The 18662-nt window shown below is 41.0% G+C and overlaps 1 protein-coding gene across 2 annotated transcripts in view; it reads right to left on the bottom strand.

Annotated features, from left to right (window-relative positions):
• LOC122789112 (serine/arginine-rich splicing factor 7-like) overlaps positions 1 to 18662 on the bottom strand; it is a 431411-nt gene that overhangs the window by 316180 nt on the left and 96569 nt on the right. The window lies entirely within an intron of this gene.

Raw genomic sequence — 18662 nt, 5'->3', positions numbered from 1 at the left:
CTGCACTTTATTTACAGTCTAACTGTCATACTTTTATATTTATTTACAGTTACAGGGAGAGGATTACTGACCTGCCTGGTGGCGTAACCACACCAGCCTATCGCCATAGGCTCTACGGTTTGCAGAACGGACACCTGCAACTGTAATATAAATAAAGTAATATTGGAATACACATCTCCATAATATCAGCTAGGTTAATTTCTTACATAAATAATTAGATGTAACTTACTCAGTAGTGGGGCGTTGGGCATTTGCCGGGCCTCCTGGATCCAACGGTTCAGTTGGTCCTGCTTCCGTCTCTTCAGGTCCGCATGGTGGTGACGGACCTGCTCACCAGTCCTTGGTATGCCTGTGACACTGGTAAGATCATGAGCCAACCGGTCCCACGCCTCAGCCCTATATGCTCCCCACAGGACCTGGCCCTGCATGAGTTGGGCCTCATGATTGTGGACAAGGAGCCAAACCATATATTTGGACTCCTCAATGCCCCACCTCTGTGGTCGAAAGCAACTACCCTCACCTACACCTGACATTCTGGCTGCAAGTTGGTTCTACATTCGGTTATGCTGTGTATTCCCGCCTATGGGGCTTATATATGCCGTTTTTCCCGCACTTATCTGTGATTGGCCATTTTGGAATTGTATCAGCTTCACAAAACCTGCTTTGTCATGCTCCTCTTTCTATTCATTCCTATATATCTGCTATTACTGCATTTCTAAGTGCAGCTGTTATGGCTTAGTGGTTCAGTACCTTGACTATGGTGCATGGTATCCTGGGTTCGAACCTGGCCACTGCTTTTTATATTTTATGACTGTCTACACAGGCTAGGAGGTGTGTCTGTGTAAAGGCAGTTTTGTTACAGCTTGCTCAACGTTGCCCGTCGGTTAGCTTGTTGGCACGGCGTGCAGCTCCGTGCAAACGGGTTACGCTGGTTTACGCTTCATTTGGCTGTCAGCACGCATATTACGCTCAGCTCAGCTAGGGGCACACAGTTTCAGCATGTTAAACCACTGCTCACCTACGGGCACTCATTTTACACCTGTTAAACCACTGTTCACCTACGGGCACTCATTTTGCACCTGTTAAACCACTGCTCACCTACAGACACTCATTTTACACCTGTTAAACCACTGCTCACCTACGGGCAGATGCACTCAACTTGTTAAACTGTAGCTCAGCTATAGGCACATCTGGCATTTTTTATTATTTTGTTATCTCACATTTCTTCAAAATAAATGGCCCATTTCATTACATTTTACATAAAATATAATTCTATATGTGTACATATATGTCAGGGACTTGTTTTGTGCTTATTTCACTAAAAATAAAAATTGATGTTGGGGGGGCTCGAACCATGACTGCCTGCTCTTCAGCCAATGTCTCTACTGCTACGCTATTGCTTCTTCGCTTACTTTGTATATGTAGTTCTTATATGCTTTTCCACTGACTGCTAACTGTGGCTAAGCTACGGGCACGCCCGCGCAAACGAGCGCACTCACGGGCAAACATCTTTACAATTTAAAAAATATATATAACATGTTAATTTATATATTTTATGTTCATAGTCTGTGGGGGCATGTGTTGTGTTGTGTTTATTCACATTTACACGGACTCTGTCGTGGGGGTTTACTTTCGGGACTTTTACTCTTCCGGGGTCGTGTCCGTTTGCAGGGCTCGGCCTACGGACACACCCCCTACTGTCTTCCACAGACCGTGTAAGCCTTAGGTGTGATTCAGCATGCCCTCATGCATATGCATGACATGCTGACGTCACACCGTTTAACTGCAGCCTCCGTGTAAGCCTTGTAACTCTTACACGGAGGCTTCGTGAATCCTGCCCAGTGTCAGGAAAACAGGGAATAGGGAACATAACGCTCCACTGTCCAGAATTTTGCAAAATGTCAAGAGTTTTGCCACTAAGTTATGGTGACATTAGAGTTCCAGACTTCATATCCTCCAGAAAATGCACGGTAATACAAAACTTGTTACTCTAACAAATTTAAACATTTGTAAGAACAATGTTTAAGATCTGTCCCTGATTTTGGACCTTTGCCTTCGCAATTAGTTTTGGCTTTTTTCCAGAATTCTTTCCCCAAGAGGTAGAAAGGTATGGGGAGGAATGTAATCTCCAGAAGTATAAACGAGATGCAGTATTACAGTGGGTGCAAGGGGTGTGAGAATTATTCAAACAAGGATCGTCTGCAGCAGTCCTATAGCTATCGTCAATTTCTCTGTTCTCTTCTTCTGTGTTAAATCCACATAATGAACATGAAATGCAAGTAAATCCATGGTAATGGAAATAGAGTCAATGGACATGTGGTTACAAAGCTGTAGGGTGTGAAATGTCATATAGCCAGGTATAATGACAGTTAAAACTATGCATTTAAGTGAAATTACATGTGAGATGCATCATAAGTAGTGCTGCATGTATATGTATATGAGGTTGTACCTTCTTTCTACAGAATAGTTAGACATCATTGCATGCTACCCGTTTGTTGAAGGACTTGTGTTTTGTGTAAACTAGAAAGTAATTTATAAATAAAAGCATCTCAGTCTCCAATAGTGGCTATGTGTACAGCATGAGCTTACTGTAAGTATGACACTGTCACATCCTTATATAAACTGGCTGTTTGTCAGGATTTTTTGTCTAACTATGGGATGAAATGTAGTCGACTTCAGCAAAAATATGTTTCTCTGCTATAATTAAGTAATTATAGCTCTGCAAACAGTTGCTAAGTTCATATCACCAATACTCTAAGCTGAACCGAAGACATTATCTCCAGTTCAGCTCATAGGGTTTAATTCTCACCTTTGAAAGAGAAACTGGCTAGGCTTAAAATGACCCATAAGGGCAGCTAGCCTAGTACTTACCTATGGACCTGTGAATCTAGAAACAAAAAAGATAGGGTAAGTTTGTCCGGAGTAAGATAAATGAATTGCATGTCTAGAGATAAAGGAGTCATGATAAATTTTCCGGCCAGGGAAAGTAAATAGCAAAACAAGTTTCAAATGCATCAACCTCAGTCAGACTGATTTTTAAAGGTATTACTTCTCAATGCCTGGAGTATAAACAGGAAACTCCACCCCCTGCAAGTTCTCATCATCCTGAAGAATATAGACATCTACACAATTACTGAGACTTGGTTTAAAGATGCAGGGGGCACCCAAGCAATACAAGGCTATAATGCCTTTCATATGTTTAGGCTAGTTACTGCACAGACAGGGGCTAAACAGGAAGGAATCTCAGTTTGTACCAAACATAAACAAATCTCAAGGCTGATCATCTGTATGACACACTTCAGCTTCTCTGCATCCAACTTACCATAAGCAAAGTCCAATCCTTGCAAGCTATAGGTCTGCCTTCATGACCCAACTTTCAACTCAACACAATACTTATGGTCAGATTTAACTACCCCCGACATTAACTAGGAATCATACATGACCTCAACCATTCATACTCAGAGACTTGTGGTGTTTGTTAACACAAGCACCCTTAAAAGCTAGTCAGTATGCCCACCAGGAGTGCAAATATCCTTGTCCTGGTTCTCAGAAACATGAGGAAATGATGCACTCCCCATAATGTAAATCCCCCAGGTCAGACCATAAAGTTGTCTCCTTTGAAATGAGTATTAAGCTCGAGAGTCCTGCTAACTCTGAAACATTTAAACACTATTCCAAGGCTAACTATCTCCTACTAAGCAACAGTCTAGCAAAGTTCCAAGCCACCCAAACCCTCAGAATACAGCTACCTATGTAGAAATGTTCACAGAAATTCAGTACACTCATAACTTGCTGAATATAGATATAAAGAAAGAAAATCATGCCCAAACTCAGGAAGGGCATTGCATAGCAAGGAAAAATCTTGCTACAATCCTTACCTCTATTCAAACGTGGACCAATGGATGTGAAATCACAACTTTACCCCTGGTTTGGCACCAATGTCCCTAACAGACAAGGGCAGCCTGTGAACACTTGATCTGTACAAGCCTATATCATAACATTAAAATTCCTTGTGGTGCTGACACATCAGCATTATTTTGTTAAATTTGGGGTATGCCTGGTTTGGCTTAAAAATGGCTCTTATGCCAGCTTTGACCCTATGACTCTATAAAGTTGATATTGAACTTGACAGTCATTAATGAGACCCAGCAGCAATCAGTCCTATTTAAAAAAAAATCACAAAAACTAGGACACTAATCCTATTTATCTGTATTCTCCAAGGACTCATGAAAAAAAATGTAGCAGAGAAATGCAGTCTAATGATATTTTATGAAGCATTGATGTAAATAACTACTTAAATAGATTAAACATATTACATTTAATTTCATAGCTATGAATGGTAAAGAACTACTTTGTCAGGTATGAAAATGCAATAGTATATACATTTGGAGCTACTTATAGACCACAAAGAGGAATGACATATACTCTTCTATCCTGCATCATGTTCCTATACATGATTATATCTGAAATTGCATTCTTCCCCTACACTTATGTGCAAAACATCTGGATGAGATAAAAAGAAAACCTAATTTTTTTTTTTTTTTTTTTTTTTGCCAAACAGAGAATTAAATGAGAAAACAATAACACTTGCAACAATCAGAAAGAAAATTGGATGATGCCCAGCAACTGCAGTCAGTGTAATATCGGCACCAGTTAGTATGACTTTGTATGTACAAAAGCTAGTAACTGATGAACAATTCTTAACAATAATAACATGAGAACACAAACAAAATACAACAACCAATAAATAAAGAATAACCACGAAACTGGAACCACACCAACGTATTTTAATTTAGTGCTTTCGTCTTGACAATTCATGGCTTCATCAGACATCATTCAACATAATTTGATCAGCCACTTCATATTTGAATGGTATATATGGTGGCTGTTCAAATTATGTTTTATTCTGATGAAGTCTTTTACATTGTCAAGACAAAAGCGCTAAATTAAAATACATTGGTGTGGTTCCAGTTTCATGGTTATTCTTTGTTATTTAACAGTAATAACATGCTATCATTATATTCCAGCTTGATAACATTCATACATATAGATAATAAAGGAAGGGGAGAAAAAAAAAACAAGAAAAACAACAACAGGGGACTGGTTGAAGTTAATATGAAGGAAAGCAGATAAAGGGTCATCTTCATGGTATGTTAGTGCACCTAGAAGATTAGATGATGATCTGTTTGTTGCCATTGCCTGCACACAAGCGCATAATGACAACCCCCTTCGCTGACCAGAGGTTCTAACGTTTTTTTGTTTTGTTTTGTTTTTTTAACTAGGCTTGGAAGCAATGAGTTACAATGAGTTTGGCATATCTTTTTTAATGCATTTTTTACTGAGTTTTAACAAAGGAATGAAAAAAGAAATAAAACTGCTGACATACAAGCACGCACACACACACACACACACACACACACACACACACACACACACACACACACACACACACACACACACACACAGACACACACACTCACACTCACACAGAAAAAAACATAACAGTTGGTAACATAACAACAAAAAAGGAGAGGATAACAGAATCTTAAAGAACCTATATACACTATGTATATTACTCAGCACCTTATAAAACATGAAATATGATTAGTATTGCTCACAGTTCTACAGATAACATCATTTGGAATCTTTACATGTTACTTAAGTCACAGCTGACCCAAATGGGATAAACGAGACAAATGCTCCTGTGTTCTTCAAAGCATACAAAATATATTTATTGATAACTGGTCCAGTGATTTCCATTTGGATGCTATAAATAACCTTGGTACTTCAGTTGAAAGAGCAAAAGCATCTGAAAGCAAGACAGACGCAATCTAACAGGAAACTCTCCCAATATCCATGACACTAAGGGTAGATTGAAGAATGCAAGAATGTGAGAAGCTGTCTCAGCAGTATAATTCAAAAGGATCTGGATGTATATATACCCCCAAATTAACAAGCTTCACCTGCTTCTACCTCTGGACACAATGGACAAGTGACCAATTTGCTATAACCTTTTTTGACTATGGTCCAGTACCCTCTGTATAGGAGATTCAATTAATGTGTCAAAAACCATGTGCCATGTGCACTCACAGAAAGTAAAGCTGCAACTGGAGGAAGAATTATTTTTATCACCTCCAAATCTATAACAGTGGTCCAATAACATTTGCCTAATGTTATCCAAATTCAGCTTAAAAGGGATTAGATAAATATGAAAGGATTTTATTTTGTTGATCTTCTCTTCAGATCCTGGCAATTTCTCTAATGCATTACTGGCAGTGTAATATTTTCATTTAAGGCACCGCCAATATGGAGAGTGAAAAAAGGTGTGACATAGTTTGAGGGATTTCTAAAACTCCCTTGCAGGTGACTTATACCTATCCTTTAGGTTGTCAAGGGATTCTAAATAGGGGCATCTGTTGATACTACCTATAAACTGGTTTATGTTATTCATGCCATTTAACTCCTAAGGTCCCTGCAGTATAACTTTATTGTTCCCTTTCAGAAAAGGGTGCCCTCACATAGCTGCCTTTGAATGCCAAACCTAGCAAGGGATGGTTGTTATATAATTTCCAGAGGGCTTTATTACTATCTGGAACAAACCACACGAGCTGGATAACAGGAAAGAACTTTATTCCGGTACCTCGGCCCACTGGCCTTCAAAGGAATGAATTAACAATTCACTAGACACCACATATATACTAGTGCATAGTAATTGAACAATTATATCATTAAATAATTAAGTAATTAAATACTTAAAAAAGAGAAAATCAGTAACAGGACATGAAATAAGTAAACCAACACCATTTTTACTAACAATCTGCTATAAAATAAATAGTAATATTAGATGGATAAATTTACTTCCAAATTTAAACCTCGAGGTTTTAAAGTATTATACTTCAGAATAAATCTACTCTCCAATTTTAATAAACTTTGTAAGAAACTGCCTCCTGAAAGTACCTTTGGTTTAGCCAAGGCACAAAAAAACAATGATTCAATGATCGTAGCAAAATGGGTTATGATAGAAATAGAAATAGATTTGATGTAAATATTTATGATAATGCTATGGAACTAGACAATAGGATGTTTTTTGTTACAAAGTTTTCTTTATTTTCAGAGATTCTGTGTAATATTGTTAAGTTTTTATGGCCAGTTATTTGTAATAATGAAGAATTTGGGCACCTCTTTCCTAGGTTTGTTTGTTTTTCTTTTGGTAGATATCAAAATCTGAAAGAAATACTCAAACCTAGACATTTATCCAGCATTATGTCTATTTCTGACTCAGTTCAAGAACCTGGAATGTTTCAATGTGGAAAATGTAAAATATGTGTAAAAGTTAGAAATTTATCAGGAAATAACATCAATGGGGTAAAATATTTTGCTGAGAATAGATTTAATTGTTGCTCATGTGGTGTTGTCTATATATTAGGTTGTGATTGCCCTTTGCCTCAGTATTATATTGGCCAGACTAAACGTCAACTTAAAGTTCGTATACTAGAACATATTGGTGATGTACGCAATGCTAGAACAGATAGTCCAATATTTGATCACTTCTATAGGATGCACAATGGATCAGTTGAATCATTGTTTTTTTGTGCCTTGGCTAAACCAAAGGTACTTTCAGGAGGCAGTTTCTTACAAAGTTTATTAAAATTGGAGAGTAGATTTATTCTGAAGTATAATACTTTAAAACCTCGAGGTTTAAATTTGGAAGTAAATTTATCCATCTAATATTACTATTTATTTTATAGCAGATTGTTAGTAAAAATGGTGTTGGTTTACTTATTTCATGTCCTGTTACTGATTTTCTCTTTTTTAAGTATTTAATTACTTAATTATTTAATGATATAATTGTTCAATTACTATGCACTAGTATATATGTGGTGTCTAGTGAATTGTTAATTCATTCCTTTGAAGGCCAGTGGGCCGAGGTACCGGAATAAAGTTCTTTCCTGTTATCCAGCTCGTGTGGTTTGTTCCAGACATTCATCTTTTGCTGTGGTTGGTTTGGCTTTATTACTATGTCAGATCAGGAATTTTTTTTTTTATTGGCTGTTTTGGGCTGCTTCTATCCCTTTCAACTTTCTGACTTAAAAACCTGTGTTTGCGTGGATTTGCATGTCACACAGCGCTGCTAAGCTAGGGTTAACTATTACAGGTGCCTTAAAGTCTGCTATTAAAATTTTCCCTTAGAACTTGCTAGCTTTCATCTCTGAGCACTCAAATCAGACCTCTAAACCCAGCACTTTCTCAGAAACTCTTGCAGCTATCATTGTAGTTGTGCAAACTGCTAATAACACTAACAAAAACAGCTTCAGTACTTATAAAAAAGCAAAACAGCTACAGTACTTGCATAACAGCTTCAGTACTACAGTACTTGCATAACAGCTACAGTACTTAAATACTAAGCACCTATCCAGGCATGTCTAAAGGTCAGTTCCCTAGATTTTCTCCTAATAACCTGGTGAACCTGGGCATCCTGAGTCAATGAAGCAACTGCCTCATGTACACAGACAACCCTCTCTTCATACCTACTAACACATCCACTTGTGAGAGATGCATGTACATAATCAAACAGGAAGCCATGCTCTCTCAAACCAAGACTGGGCTAGCCAGTCTAGAGGAGAAGGATAACACACATTCCACACCTCATAGAACACTTAGCCCACCGGATCACACACCACCACACCTCTCACATAGTAACACAAAACACACACACACTTTTGTGGAGGTTCTCAATAAAAATCTGCCCAAAAAGCAAAGACCTCCAAGGCAAAAATGCAAGCAACCATCTCACCCTAACACAACCTCCATGACACATAGCCCATACAAACAGTGTGCCACTCAACCTAAGCCCCTATGGCAAAACAGTCTACCTAATACACTAATCATTGGTGACTCTATAGTAAGGCACACTGACGTCCTACTCACTAGGTTAAATAAGGAGAAAGTTACAGTCAGCTGCCTGTCAGGTGCCAGGATCAGCCATATAATGCATGCACTTGGATCTCTCCACAGCAAGTACAAGTATGACTCAGTCATTGTCCATGTTGGTGTGAATGACCTAAGATGTACCTCCCTGGACTACATGAAAAGAGACATGGAGGAGCTCTTGGATCTTGTAGCCCAGGCAGGTATGACCCTACCCCTGAGTAGCATTCTACCGTCGCCTAGAATGATACCACAGTATAAGCAGAAAATGATTGACTTCAACAATTGACTATGTTTCTGGTGTCAATCAAAGGGGATCCAGTATCTGTCTGCCTGGGATGACATGATCGACAGACCTCAATGCTTTGCCAGAGATGACCTGAATCTGTCACCCCTGGGATTCTGGATACTGGCAAAGGCTTTTGCCACCCCTATAGTGCTTTTTTTAGGCAATGCTCTGAAGACAAAATTACCAGCATAACAACTGCAAACATACGTAACCTGAGGGTAATGATACTATACACTAGAAGACTAAATCTCAAAATGCACTCACTCAAGTCACTCCTAAAACTGGAGAACATTGACCTCTGTGCAGTAACAGAGACTTGGTTCAAGGCTCCAGAGAGCATCCCTAGTGCTACCAGGCTACACATCATATCACACCTTTCAACCCCCAAACCTGGACCAAAGCCCCAAAGGAGGTGTGTACCGAAGCCCCAAAGGAGGTGGCATATCCATCTTTATAAAGGATATGCACACCTCCAGACTGGTTGCCCAACATAATGCTTCAAAGATACTACAGGTACAACTAATACTAGATAAAATGGTAATGCAGGTTGTAACCTGCTATAGATCCCCCACAATGTCCCAAGACTCCCACTCCATATTCTTGAACACTCTGGAAAGCATTAAGGTTCAACCCAATACCCTTATACTGGGAGACTTTAACTACACCTCCATTAACTGGGAAAACAACTCCTGCTCCAATTCATTTGCCCAATGATTTCTGGAATCCATTAATTCCAATGTCCTGGACCAACTCATCCTCACCCCCACCAGAGGTAAAAACATTCTCAATCTGGTCATCACAAACATGGAGTTCTACTGCTGTACACCAGTGATCAACTCCTCGCTGGTCAGATCTGACCATAAGTTAATCACAGTTGATATCCAAATCCCATCTGCACTCCCCATGAAGGAAACCACAGTGAAAAACTTCTCCAAAGTCAATTTTGTGCTTCTGAAGACAGAAGACTCAAACTTCACATCACCCACGCAAGCAGGGAAAGGATTTATGGCTGCTGAATCATACAACAAAGCGCTGCATGAGCACTTACACAAGTGCATGGATCAGGCCATACCTAACAGAACCAAGGTCATGTCCTCCAAAAAAAGGAAGCCAATCTGGTGGTCCCCTGCCATTAACAAACTCTACAACAGAAGAAAAAAACTGTTGCAGAAAAGGGCAAAGTCCCAAGACTGGAAAAATTCCCTTGTAAGTCTCAGCTAGTTATGAAAACAAAATTGCAACAGATGCTAAAGATACCCACAAGGCATTCTTTAGTTATGTCAAGAAGCTGCATAACAATACGCAGTGGTGCTCTGAGCTACTGTACAACGGCACCACTTATACTGAACCAACAGATATTGCCAACATCTTGGCAGACAGGTTTAGTGTAAACTTTACCCCCCCACCCCCAAAAGGGCCCATCCCAATACAAAAAAATTAAAACTCAAAAAACTAACAAACTATAAAAACAAAAAAAGTGAGGTTGTAGACACATAATGCAAAAAAAAACTAGAATTGTACCTAGGATTTAAAATGCAAAGGTTTTTCAAGAATTGCGCTATACAGCGCTTCCTAGTTTTAAAATAATGTTGATATTTTGATATCTTTTTTGCATTATGTGTCTGTTTTCTGCAAAGGTTTTCTACAGAAGGTTTTTATGTGCTAAAGGTTTATGTTGGGTCTTACTAACGCGTATTGAGTGCTGTGGTTAATTAGTTAATTGGCTGTTTGTTTGATTGTTATAAATACTTGACTTAATCTGCTTGAATTTTGTCTGAGGAAGGAGAGACATTGTTCTCTCCGAAAGCACTAATAAATTTGTGTTTAAGCCAACAAATTTTTCTGTGACTGCTCTTCTACAACCTTGCTTTTTTGTTTTTGGCCCATCCCAATACCCAAGGAATGCCAAATCCCCAATATCACACCTGCTCAGGTAGAAGCCACACTATCCAAAGCCAAAAATACAGCTTCCATGGGACCTGATAATATACCTGGCTGTGTGCTACATAAAGTACAAAGGGAACTGGCACCTCACCTGATTGCCCTGTTCAACCATAACCTCACTTCAGGTTCTGTTCCCACTGAATGGCACAATGCTACAGTCATTCGTCTCTACTGACCCAGGAAAGTACACCCCGCCCCCCATCAGCCTGACGAGTCTGATCTGTAAGGCCATGGAGTGCATCATTATGGACCTCATAAATAGGGATATTGGGAACCTTCAAACCCTGGATCCCTCACAGTTTGGGTTTGTGAAGGGCAGATCATGTCTGCTCAGCCTGATAGACTTCATTGAATCTGTCACCAGACCGGTCAGTTAAGGCAAGGCAGTCCATACAGCCTACCTCGATCTGGCCAAGGCCTTCAATGCTATCCCTCACTCAGGGATCATTGACAGACTCACCAACCTAGGCATCAACCCCTACATCATAAGATGGTTCGCCAACTGGCTCATGGACAGAACCTACATGGTGAAAGTAGCGAACTCCAAATCTGACTACTGGGCAGTCACAAGTGGCGTCCCACAATTATCGGTCCTAGGTCCTCTTCTGTTTGGTATATACTTCTCTGAAGTTCAGACCAACACCAAAGAACTTTGATTGACCAAGTTCACAGATGACTGCAAACTGGGAGCCATCACTGACTCTCAAGATGACATTGAAATCCTACAAAAAGGTCTCACAAACACCAACAACTGGTGCCAGAACCATGGTCTTAAGCTCAATGCCAAAAAGTGCATCGTCATCTCCTTCAGGAAAAACTCGGTGCCCATGGACTACCACATTGATGGTCGCCATGTCAACTCCCAAGATAAGAGATCTAGGGACACAAGCAAATTCTCCTTCAACAACCATGTGGCCACTGTAGTTAGAAAGTCTTTCTATGTGGCACACCTCATTACAAAGGGCTTCTCATCCAGGAAGAAAGAGGTCATAATCCCTCTCTACTCATCCCTCATTAGACCCATTAGACCCATTATAGAGTACAGTGCCCCATTTGGCATGTACCTCACTAGACACCTGCAACAACTGGAGAGGCCACAGAAATTCCTCACAAAGAGGATCCTAGGACTCAGACACATGCCCTATATAGACAGACTCAAAAAACTACAGCTATATTCCATCTCATATCACCTGCTTAGAGGCGATCTCTGCTTGGCATACAAAGCCACGTCGGACCCAATGTTATTATACATGCTTCATGTGAACAAGACTCAATCCCTCCACACCACACGGTCCAAGGACCTCAACCTCATCATCACAATAAACAGAACCTGCTGGAGGAACAGGTTCCTAACCCAGAGACTATCCCTACTCTGGAATAAACTCCCGATTTAAGTCAAGCAGAGCACCTCACTGGCCCCTTCAAGAAAAATCTTGACGAGTGGATGGGTAACAGGAAATTCACCCCGGGGATCACTTCAACAGCCTTGCTCAATAGGGGTACAATGAACTAAAGTCTGGTAACAAGACAACTGGGTATGTTCTTGGGCTAGGCTTGTGTTGGTTCCAGGGTCATTAGCCTAGTACACACCTAAGAACCTATGAATGAGTGCCAACCACTCAGCTGAATTGGCAGGGCTGACCAATAGTATAGGAAGGTCCTTGTAATTCTACCCATAAAGGTTAATAGGATATGGGATAGATGTTGCCTTCTCAGCCATCTGGCAGACATCCAGTAGTCTGGCACTTCTATATTTCCTTGGAAGAAAAAATGCAATGGCTGGAACACTGAGCCTCTTGCTCTCCCACACAAACTGTGTAAATAAATGCTTTATTCTCCTGAGCCACTTACATTATGGGGGTACAGGGAGGTGTCTTAAGACCTAACATAGTTTGGGGTACCACATTATTTGGATTGCAGATATCCAACCTGAACATAAGTGAACTGTCAGAAGTAAATCACCCCTCAGTGGTTTCAAGTTTAAGTTAATCATTTCTAGATAGTCATTAGCCAGTGCAATTTCCAAATTTTTGAGGGCAATTGCAAAGGGGGGTGACCAGTTACTCTTAAATAATTCTATAGCTGCCTTATTGGCTAAGAAAAAAGCATGTTTTTGTTTAGGTTAACTTTTAGCCTTGAAACAATGTAAAATCTTAACTCTAAAAAGCAGGAGATGTCTGCTTGGGGATTCTCCATTGGTAGCAGGCAGTCAGCTGCAAATAGAAGAATATATGATTGTAGACCCATCAAATCCCAGCCCCATAAAGAGATGTTGATTCTAATTAGGATAGCCAAAAGTTCTATGGCTAGTAAGAAAATGGATGTGGCTAAAGGATATCCTTGCATTAAATCCTTACATTTACCTAGGTAAAAGAGATAGAACATTACCTGATCTGTCAAAATTCTTGCATATGAGAAAATTTTAAAGACTCAGGGGACAACCCAAATCTATTGAAAACAGCTAATGTGTAGTCCCAATGAATAGAATCAAAGGCTTTCTCATAGTCAACAACTGCTGCCACAGTAGATTAATTATACCACTTCACTGCCTGCAGATATAGTAATATACAAAAATACTGCACAGAGGTATACAGTAATATACAAAAGTAGTGCACAGAGGTGATCTATGCCAGATCAGTGTTTGACAAAATCTGCTTGGCCTAGATGTATCATGTATCACTCTGCTGAGCCTGTGTACTAAAAATTTGGTGTAAAATTTAGTTTCTGAATTTATCAATGAGATAGGCCAGTAATTTCCTACCTTTAGGGCTTCTTTCTCAGGTCTGAGAAGAAAGCCTAATCTATGCAGTTAGAAATCGCACAGTATACCTCCCTTACACATAGTTTTAGCACAGTATCAAACAAAGACAAGTCCTTAAAGTCAGGAAGTAGGTGGAAGCCATTCCAGAGATCCTAATCCTTTTTTCTGTAATTCAGTTGTGCATTTCTACTGGTTAGGTTCCTTTTTCCCTCTATAACTGTGCAACACATCTTATCAGGACAAGCTCAGTCACCTCTGTGTTCTAGTTATATGCATGCCAGATAGGGTTACCAACCATTCCTGATAGTACCCAAGTGAATGGCATAGGAAGGACCGGACCAGTGAATCACTGCACAGTTGTGGCACTGGTGCTAGATCCTTCATGAAGGCACTTCTGTTTATAAGTCATCTCATGTTCTCAGGGAAGGTCAATCGGCCTTTCTACCCTACTCCTAAAGGTAGTGGCACTTGTCCAGACTAATTCACATCTTTATTCTGATCAACATTATGAGTCTTAATCACCATCAGGACTTCTAAAAACAACCCCAACTATGTCAGCATATCATCCCCAAATGATTGAAACTAAATAATTGGAATAAAAAGATGAAGGGCCGGATTCACGAAGGCTTGCATGGAGTCTAAGAGTAGTGTAAGACGTCAGACAGGCAATATGTCTGCCGAGCGATTCAGCAATAGCCGGCAGGGGCGTGCATGAGGGCTCCTAAAACTTCTCTTGCACGGACAGTGTTATGGTATGCAAATTACCTCATTTGCTGCTGAAATGTATGCAAATGAGGAAATTTGTGATCCAGGAACCACTATCCTGTCCGTGGAAGAGCAGTGTTATTTGCAGAAATGTACTCCGTTGGTAACGGAGTACCGTTCTGCAAATAGCTAAATGGAGCTATGATAGCTCCAAATAAAGGATGCATCCAGTTGAGGAAGCATGCCAATGGCCAAATATAAGGCCATTGGCATTTTTATAGGTTGAAAATTAATAAAAATTAATTTTTATTTTTTTCTGATCTCCGATGTTTAAGCATAGCGCAGCACCGTGCAAACGTGCGGTGCTTTAAAAACCAGAAAATAATAAAGAAATAGACAAAAATAGGCATTTTTAATAAAAAGCTTATTCTGCCATGCAGGTGACTGGCAGGCTGAAGACAACATGGCTATTGAGTAGTGGTTGCTAAGGGGGGAAGCTCAGTTTGAGAGATGTAACCAAGCATTAGTAGACAATCCTATGCAAATGAGGATAAGGATAGCGAATCCCAATTTTCCCTGGCATGTGAGCCATGTCCCTAGGGTGTAAGTGTAGGAGTAGGGGAGTAGTAGAGTAGAAGATAGGTGACATCATGAGGGGGTATGTCTGAAAGACCGTAAGATTATTGGAGCAGAGTGGCTTGTGTTTGCCACGAGTTGCTCAGGATTGCAAGAGGCATGTCTACAGTTGTCCTAGCTGAAACCCAGAAATCAAAGGTGTACGCCATGGATATATCTGAAATTTCTTGCAAATGTTCTAACACAGTGTGCACACTTGTGCACACCTGTAAGCCTGTGTAAGCCTGTGTGCACGTGTGTGCACTCGTGGGTGCATGTTTGCGCTTTTTTGCGCGGCACTGCCCCTTGTAGAAACAGAAAGGGAAAAGGAAGGAAAAGAAGTAGTAGGAAGTTAACCAAAGAGAACTAGCAGAGCTGCCAGGTGAAATAAATCAGAATCAGCCAATTACACAGGCAGTGCACTAGCCCAGCCCAGCCCAGCCCAGCACTTAAAACTCTGCAAACAACATTCCCCCATGTTTTTCTTAAGAACACTGCAACACTGCAGTATGCAAAGAGTGAAAACTTAAAAAGTTTAACTCAGACAAAAAAATGTTAGGGGCTGCCATTGCTATCATAAGCCAACATGTGCAAGATGCTGAGGGTGGTGCCATTGTGAATGCTGCTGAGCAACCCACAGTGCGGAGTCGGAGAAGAGTGTACAGACCCAGGGTAACCTACCAGGGGCTACATGAGCTGGAGATAGTGGAGCGCTATAGAGTGGACAGAGACCTCCTGCAGCAAATTGTTGAGCTGTGCAAGCCATGCCTCACACACAACCAACAGAGGGGAACCCATTACAGTGGAAACCAAGGTTTGTGTTGGTCTAAGAATAATAGCAACAGGTACCTTCCAGAGACCAACTGGTGATATGATGGGGATTTCACAGGCATCAGCATCCAGGGTACTGCACCAGTTCCTGAATGTCATGTCAGCACATGTCAGTGATCATGTATATTTCCCCAATTCCCGTGAGGCACTGGCCAGCAATATGCATCTTTTCCAGCAAATAGCTGGAGGTAGTGGGTGCAATAGACTGCAAGCACATACACATCAAAGCACCACTCGGTGAGCAGGGTAGGGCCTACATCAACCACAAGGGCTTCCCCTCTATCAACTGCCAGGTCGTGTGCGATGCCCAGGGCATAATACTGAATGTGTGTTCTGGCTGCCCTGGAAGCTACCACGATTCCCATATCTGGCATCTGACGCAGCTATACCAGAGATTTGAAATTGGGGACATCCCTGACGGTCACCTAGTGGGGGATGCTGGATACGCACTGGAGCCGTGGCTGATGACACCCATCAGAAATGCACACACACCTGAACAAGAACTCCATAATGAGGCACACGCACAAACATGAAATGTAATCGAGCATGTGTTTGGGATGCTCAAGTCAAGGTTTCGGTGCCTGGACACATCTGGTGGAGCCTTGCAGTACTCACCAACTACATGTACCCAAATTGTCATGGTATGTGCCATGCTACACAATATGATCCTGTGAAAACAGCTGCAGCAGGAACAGCATAGGGCAGGGCCAAACAGCCCCTCATCATTGCCAAGACCATCACAGGCAGAGCGTGACTTGGTGGAGGAACAACCTGAGCCTGCCCCAGTAGGCAGAAGGAGGCGTGCCCAGTATGCCTTGGCCTTGGCAAAGAGGCAACGCATAGCACATACACTGGCTCAGTAGGAACCCTGGAAATGATACCTCTCTGTGACTCGCACATAAAATAAAAGGGATGCCTAACTTGACACTACCTGTTTTCAAACATGTATAGGGAGTGTACTATGTGCATCCGACATAGCCAGCCCTGTAGAACCACCTGAGGCATGATTGCCATGTTTTAAGCAATATAAAGCAGTGCTAAGCAGCTTTTACCACTATTTAGTATATGTAAACAAAATTGCCTGTGCTAACTAGCGCAACTTCGGGCAACGTTGAGCAATGTTGGGCAAGGTCGGGCAAAGTTGAACAAAGTCAGGTAAACATGCTCATATTTGCTTTACTGTTCCTTAAGCAGTCTGGTCTGTCCAGCATGAAAATAAAAAGCAGTGATAGGGCTTGAACCCAGATATTGTGCACTATAGTCATATTACTGAACCACTAAGCCATGACAGCATTTCACTGGCACCGACACAGCAGGACAATTTTACACTAATGCAAACACAAAGAAATGCTGTATCATGCCCCTAAAGAGGCATATGGGTAACCTCCCTCACAGGCCTATGCAGACAGAGAACAGCAGGCCAGGCGGTGTGATGTGGGTTGGGTAGGCTATGAAGTTGCAATCTAATATACGTGACATTGGACACTAAGATCTGTAGTACAGTAGTATGCCTCAAGCCAGTACGATAGGCAACAGTACAGACTGAAATGGTGTACCTTACATAGCAGTGCAGGCCTAGCAAATGTGTACAAGTGTCAGGTGAACCTCTCATGCTATGTACACCCACAGTAACAATCAGGTGTGCCCCTGGGTAGAAATGTACAAAGAATGGCTGTCCCCCCTGTATGTAGAAATGTTGATAAGTCTATGCAAAGTGTCTCATGGAAGCCCTGCAGGCACAGCATGATCCCTGTTGATTTATGACACAAAGGTGAGCCCTGCAGTAAAAATACAACTTCATTTTCCACACACATATAGTATAAATGTCTATACCTGGCGTGCTCACACACTTCAACAAATGTAATGGATTTCAGTTAGCAACATACTGAAAGGTCATACTGGGCATGCTCACACACTTAAATAAACGAAGCAAATGTCAGGCAACAACATACTGAAAGGTCATACTGGGCATGCTCACACACTTAGGCCATATCTGAGTACAGCACTGGGCCACACATATCTGACAGTTGCATGTTTTAACCCAGGAATCTGTCTCTATTCACCAATCCTACCTTGTGCACACAGTTATATGAAAACAGACACATATAACATATTGGAACCCTGTCATAATCAAACTATGTACCACAAGTACTTAAGTTATTCACAGAAAGTGAAAAAGCAAAGAAGATCAATAAACCTGCAATCAGTATCATCAATAAACAATGTGCATTTCAAACATTATCCAATCCATGTTCTGGCAAAATAATCTGTGAAGGAGTCCATAGAGAACCATGATGCTTCCTTCCGCTATGTCATAAATAGCAATGTCCTGAGTCAGTGCAAACTGTAAATGACTGACATTGCCAACATCCTGTCAGACAGGGTCATACATACATACTCCCCTCTCACTGACAAAAGGCCCCATCATCATACCTGGAGATTGTGAAAGCACAGATATCACATATAGAATGGGTAAACAGCTCCTTCCAAACCTGAAAACACGGCATCTATGGGATTACATTGTTTCCCTAGCTGTGTCATAAGTGAACTCCAGAACAAACAGACCCTGCACCTGAACAGGCTGTTGAG

Source organism: Protopterus annectens, chromosome 1.part0 (genome assembly GCF_019279795.1).
Source record: "Protopterus annectens isolate FY-2018-M chromosome 1.part0, PAN1.0, whole genome shotgun sequence".
Taxonomy (NCBI): domain Eukaryota; kingdom Metazoa; phylum Chordata; order Ceratodontiformes; family Protopteridae; genus Protopterus; species Protopterus annectens.
This window is presented reverse-complemented; position numbering and strand designations above follow the sequence as displayed.